We start from the raw sequence: 6,888 nt of genomic DNA, 5'->3' as shown, positions 1-6,888 counted from the left end.
CTCAGTATTGAGCTCAGGGCCTTTAAACTGCACATCTCCTTCCTTGATTTTTATTTCTGTGTGTATCATCAGTTCTCGCTAAGTTACCAGGCAAAACTCAAGCATTTATTCATCCTTCTTCAGCCTCCCAACAATGTTGCAACTTCCGATAAGCACCAACATGCGAATCTCTTGCTAAGCTTTTCTTTAGTGACTGTAATCCTGGGTAGATTATACAGTTGTATTTTATTACAGCTCTACCTGCAGTGGTACCATTGCCCTTACACAAAGACCTCACTACAACATGTTCTCATTTTCCCTTCCTAAGTCTGTACTTTTGTTTCAAAGTTTAATTACATACATTTTAAGATAATATTATATTTTCTTAAAACACTCCATAATTGCATTTTCATTTAAGTACAGAACAGCCTTATTATTAGAATAATTTGTTCCACTCATAATTCTAAGCACTTGTACAACAAAACATCGAGAGCAAGTCAAGTAGGAGATATGATGATCAGCATGACATATGGTGCATATTGCAAAACTTTACTTGTTTATCAAGTTGACATTTATTACCTAAATAATATTAATCTTAAATAATATTTGACTTTGTAGAGCACTTGAAACTGAAGATACCCACAATTCAAAATATGAATGTATTAAGAAAACAGTTTAAGATAACCACATATTAACCATCTCTGACAGTCTTCATTGATATGCGTGCGGACATACATACCTAGAGTAGGGCACCCTTAATCCCAGTATTGCACCATGAGTTAATCCCAGCTTCACACAATTGATCACAGCATCACACTCTCTGGATCTGGCCACCTTCAAAAAGCTCCACTTTTGACTATAGCTGCAGGAAGCTTTGTGGGAGACACGTAGATATAAGTTATAACAGAGGTCACATAAATAAATCAGTATTTTTTCTTTTTCTTTCTTTTTTTGTGGCAGAACCAGGGATTGAACTCAGGCCCTTGAACTTGCCAGGAAAAAGCTTATTCCACTGAGCCATCTCCCCAGCCCTCAGGTTTTTTTATTTTTTATTTTATTTTATTTTTTTATTTAGGATGGGGTGTACAGGGTATGCAGGGTCTCACTATGTAGATCGGACTTGCAGTGATTTTCCTATTTTCAGCCTTCCAAGTGCTGAGATTACAGATGTGTTCCACCATGCCCAGTCTCAATCTATGTCTCAGTGTGCCCTGTGGGAGGGACCAGCTTGACACTCTGGGGATCATACCCCAGCCACTGGGGTCAGCTTAAGCAGGTGCTTTAATCAGCTGAGTTATCAGGCCAGTCCTTAAGGTTTTCAAGTCTAAAAATGAACACTCAATTATCCATACATGCATGTACTCCTTCCCTGTGAACTTGCACCACAGGGAAGTTCACATAAAACTTAAAATTAGTTTTCTTCACATAAAGATTCACAAATTGAGCTCATTGGTGGCTGAATTGTGACAACTCACAAGGTCTGAGCTCAGAAAGGAAATTTGAATTGTTGTACCCATATTTCCCAGTGTTTTCTATTCTTCTATCTTTTCCATTTTTTAAAATGTATTTGGCACAGGGACTCACTATGCAGCTCAGACTCATAGTGATCCTCCTGTTTTCGGCCTCCCCAGATCTGGATTGGGATTACAGGAGTGCGCCACCATGCCCTGTCTCAGTGGCTGGCTCAACACACCAGGGGGTGGGGGGGATCTGAGCAGCATGTGCTGTTGGGGATTAAATCCCGATACCTGTGCTTGCCTAGGAAGGTACTTAGTCTACTAAGCTATTTTGCCAGCTTTTTCAATTCAATTCTGAGTATAGTTTAGTTTTCTTGAACCATGGACTATCCTCAGAAATTTAATGATTCTTGGTTGCTTAGAGAAGAAAGACTCCATCCTTAGTCATTCAAGATCTTTCATTTTTTTACCCAAATCCTCCCAGTGAAACTTTTTTATTGTGACTATATTTAATAAACCTAATATTTTTTTCTTTTCTTTTTATATTTTAAGGAAGGGTCTACAGGGTGTTCAGGGTCTCACTACTAGATAGGACTCTTGGTGATTCTCCTGTTTACAGATTCCCAAGAGCTGGGATTACAGGTGCGCCACCACTCCCAATCTCAATTGCCCTCTCAGCCAAGCCCCAGAGGCCGGGATGGCACAGCAGGCCTGGAGATTGAACTCCTGGTCACTGTGCCTGCTTGCAGGCACTTTAATCTGCTGAGCAATTTGGCCAGCCCTCAATAAACCTAATATTTCTACCAACTCTTTATATATACTTACTTTAAATTTTTTGTTCTGTCTATATCACTTTTTTCTTTAAAATGCCATCTTCCAAAATCTCTACTAGTTATACCCTAATGTTTCTTATAAAAATACTTTTTTATGTTACTTGGAATTAAACCTAAGACATTCCCTTTGGCATGTACATAATTTAACATAAAACTTGAAGTGCTTCTGCCTCGTTCTCAAAAGTAGCTGAAATTATGTGTGCTGCAGTACGGCACCCTGTTTAAGGCTATACAACTGTTAACTCTGACCAACTACAATTTATTCTCTATTAAAACTCATTAGATTTCTTCTAGTATTCAAAGAAAATAATGTCCTTCTTTGGTGCTTCTCTAAAATGCAAACAGTATAATATTCATAAGAAATTAATGTGCTATAAGGTGAAGTATGTATTCAGGCCCACAATTAAAAATAGCCTAAATATTTGCCAATGAAATTATGGTCACTAATTCTCCGAATTGCATGCAATTCTTAGGACAGTGGACTTGCATATATGAGACACCAAATAAGTTTTTAAAAAATAAAATAAGCTTACCTGTCAATTTAATGTCTGAGAAGATTTGCTACTACATCCACAGGGCAATTATACTGTTTGATTCTAATAAAGTGTATTAAGTAGTGTGATCAGGAGAAACAAATTACATCAGTTACTTTAGCAAAGGTCCTTTGAAGAAGAATTGCAGCCCAGGTTTTGGAAAAATTAGTAGTTCAAAAGACACCACTAAGACTTCACACAACTAAGAACTACAAGAAGCAAGTATTTTCCTACACATGAGAGGAAATGGAGAAAGTTTGCAATTAGTAAAATGTGAAACATTGCCACAGATTTCTGGAACTTTTCAGCCCTGGAGGAGGAGGCACTAGTCAGTAGATGCAGCACGTGAATGGGAGAAGAGTCACATGAAAACATGCCTGAGGGGGGCCCTAGTTGGAGCGGCCGCCAACGGGCCAGTACTGGGGACCTGAGGAAGCTGGTTGTGCCAATATTATTTTTAAAAGTAGAATTAATAGGGCCGGGGAGATGGCTCAGTGGAACATGCACTTCCCTGGCAAGTGCAAGGGCCTGAGTTCAATCCCCGGTTCCGCAAAAAAAAAAAAAAAAAAAAAACTTTAGACCCTATACTAAATACATTTAAAAAAAAAAAGAAAGAAAGAAAAAAGTAGAATTAATCGCTGCTACTGCATATATTGTCCCTCCTGGAAGGCAGAATATTGCAAGAATGGCATTAAAAATGGAAGGCAAAAAGGAAGAAAAAGTAATGAATAGAAAGAAATGTGCCTTCTGTTCTCCTATAATTACTTCACTTTATTATATTTATTTTTATTTATTTTTGTCAGGAACAAAAAGAAAGTACGTGGAAAAATAGAAATGTGGTTGACGTAGCCCTACTCACCAAATTAGAAAGTAGAATCTAGAAGAATTTAACATAGAGATGTTGCCTTAATTATTGACACAGAGACACTCTTTCAACTCCTGCTTGCTTGAAAAGGAATGTACAGGAATGTCTAATAAGGAATGCACAATGAGAAAGATGCATGGATATCTTTTGACATGGGGTGACATTTTGGAAATATGCCTATTACACTGCACAGATGGGAAAACACTGATTTTTCTGGAAAGATCATTTGCAATATAAAAAAGCATCTTACTAAAAATTAATTGTAGATGCATTTCATCAATAATCTTTGGTTGGAATTTAAAAATTTAGCTGGTTTTATAATAGTTTTCTGAGTTATTTTGACACTTAAAATGTCTTATTTAGGGCCAGCCATATAGTTCATTAGATTAAAGTGACTGCTTAGGCAGATGCAGGGACTGGGGTTTGATCCCTGACCTGCCCTAGCGACCCTAGCCCCGGGGCATACTGAGGGGATGACAGAGTGGGCGTGGTGGCATGCCTGTAATCCCAGTGCTTGGGAAGCTGAAAACAGGAGGATCACTATGAGTTTGTTCTGTGTAGTGAGACCCTGTAGACCTTGAACTAAATACATAAATAAAATAAAGTATCTTATTTATTTGATAGCATTTTTTGAACTTACTGCTGATATAACACTGTTTACTGCAGCTATCCTTTGGATATTTTCTTATACAAATGATCTACCCGAGCGGAACAAGTGTATTCTTACAAATCCCTCTGAAGCTTGCCCAGAAATCCTCTGGTACAAAGGACAACCCATGAACTAGACAGTATTTCTTCTCAAGTGAATTCCTAAGTCTTGTCAGTAGCATTTGGGGAATGGTATTGGGTGCCATACTAAGTCGAGAAGATTTGTAAACCAGGAAAGTAAGGATCATGTTAGATAAAAGTAAGTATCTTGTGGCTGCTGTGTTTTCTATATCAATTCAAGTGTATCAGGGAAATATTATGTTCTAGCGCAATTTAAAATGTTCAGAGTAAATATATACATCATTTTGTTTTTCAAGGAGAGACAGAAAGAAACACAAATGTGCTGCTTTTCTCATTATTATTTATTTCTCTTTTATTAGTCATGCTTTCAGTACATAGTGCTTGCATTTCATCTGTGGAGTTGGTACTCATGTACAATGTATCTTAATCCCTCTTTGCATCGCCTTCTCTTCCCCTCCCCTCCTTTCCTGTTCCTCCATTCTTGATTCCCATACCCTTTGGGAAAGATTTGCCTATTTGCTTCCTATGACTTGTCATTTGTTTTGCAGTTCATTTAGGATACATATTTCTCCTGTAAAAGAAACCATGTGATATTTACTTTTGCATGTCTGGTTTATTTCACTTATTACTATGATCCTAAAACACATCCACTTTTCTATGTAAGGCTCACATTTATATTTCTTTATGTCAAAGTAGTACTCTATTATATGTAAATAGTACATGCTTAATCCATTAATCTGTTGATGAGCACATAGGCTGCTTCCAAGACTTAGCTGCTATGAATCCTGCTGCTATAAAGATGGGTTTGTGTGGGTCACTGTGGGATGATGCTTTACCTCTTTCAGGAAGACACCTAGAAGAGGAATAGCGGGGTTAAATAAAATTACTAGTTTTATTTTTCAAAGAATTGCCATACTGTTGTCCATGTGTTCATACCAGTTTATATTCCTAAAATTATGTAGAAGAGTTCCTTTTCCCTGGAAACCGCAACCCTCTTTGTTATTTGCTTTTTCTTGATAACATTTTTTCCGGGTAAGATGTAATTTTACACACTCCTATGAAGTGTGTATTTATTTTAGTTGTCATTTTTAAGTGGATCTTTTATTTTAGAGGGTTTAACTGAGTTTTTATATATTATAGATATTTTCTATTTTTTAAAAAAAATATTTGTCTTCCCTTCAGTTGATACACCAATCTTCTGTGATGATGTTAGAGGGTCCTATATGTGAAGGATTTGTATAATTTTCTGAGTATATCATGATATAAAATGATGAAATTCTTTAGTGCTTCTAAGAATATTTGATATAAGAAAATATTCATAGAACCAGGGATGTAGTTCAGCAGCAGAGTGTCTGCCTGGCAAGTGTGAGGTCCTGAGTTTGATTCCCAACACCTTGCCCTCCCAAAAAATAGAAAATAATTCATTCAACCAAAAAATATTACCTCACTGCTTTCTACAATTTATTAATTCAGGTCACTTAAGGCATCTTTGTTTCCATTTCAAAAAGGAAAATCCCCATGTCTTTCTCTTTCCAGAGGGCTTATGACTAACTCATAGGAAGGAAACATGGCTAGAAAGAACACTAAGAGTTTTATTTGCAAAACTAATCCTTTCTAAGCAATTAAATTTGCTTTATCTTAAAATCAATAAAATTTACTCCTGTTTCTCCAGAGTTCAGCTACAAGTTTTACCATCCCCACTGAACAAAGTATTAGTTTTTCTAGGTGACCACTTTCTTAAGTTTTGAAAAAAAGAGATACAAACAAAAATATTGTGTAAGTCTTTTTTAAAAAAATTATTGAGCAAGAAATAGCAATACAGTTTCAAAACAGGTTAGTAGGAGAGTTACAATAATTCATATATTTCATATTGTTGTCTTCATAGTAGTTATTCATAGTACAAGATGCAGACACAATATCTTATATAAGCGCTATTAGTAAAAATCTTTCTTCTCATTGAACTAAGAGAAAGTAGCTGTGACTTCTTGACAATCATAAAGTAAACTTATCTGAATGTGTGGTTCTGTATTTTGTTGTATTTGCAATTTTATATTCTCTTCTTTCATTCTTAAGTCTAGATCGCTACCATCCATCATTAATTTTGACCATGACCTTGAAGAAGAAACATAGAACCAGAAGACTGAACAAATCTTCAAGGCAATTCCACACTAACCTTGCACTGGCTGCACCATAATCTACCATAAATAACAAAATTCAAATTGTATTTTTTTAAAAATCAGAGATATTTAAGTTTCTTTTCTTATAAGTAGTTGAACCTAGTACTAACTAATAAACATAAAATTTTATAATTTTATGGTGTTCTCAGTACAATCGAGTGACTCTACTTCATGGTAACCTATTACATATTTTATGAACAAGAAGAGAGAAGCTGAAAGACTCCAAACATAAGGAATTGCGTAGATGATGAAAGATAATTATGCTGGTCCAATTAGTGCATGTCTGTAGAATATTGAAATGCATCGTGCCCTACT

This window comes from Octodon degus, unplaced genomic scaffold (genome assembly GCF_000260255.1).
Source record: "Octodon degus isolate 3935 unplaced genomic scaffold, OctDeg1.0 scaffold00088, whole genome shotgun sequence".
Classification (NCBI taxonomy): domain Eukaryota; kingdom Metazoa; phylum Chordata; class Mammalia; order Rodentia; family Octodontidae; genus Octodon; species Octodon degus.
Note: the sequence above shows the minus strand (reverse complement) of the source record.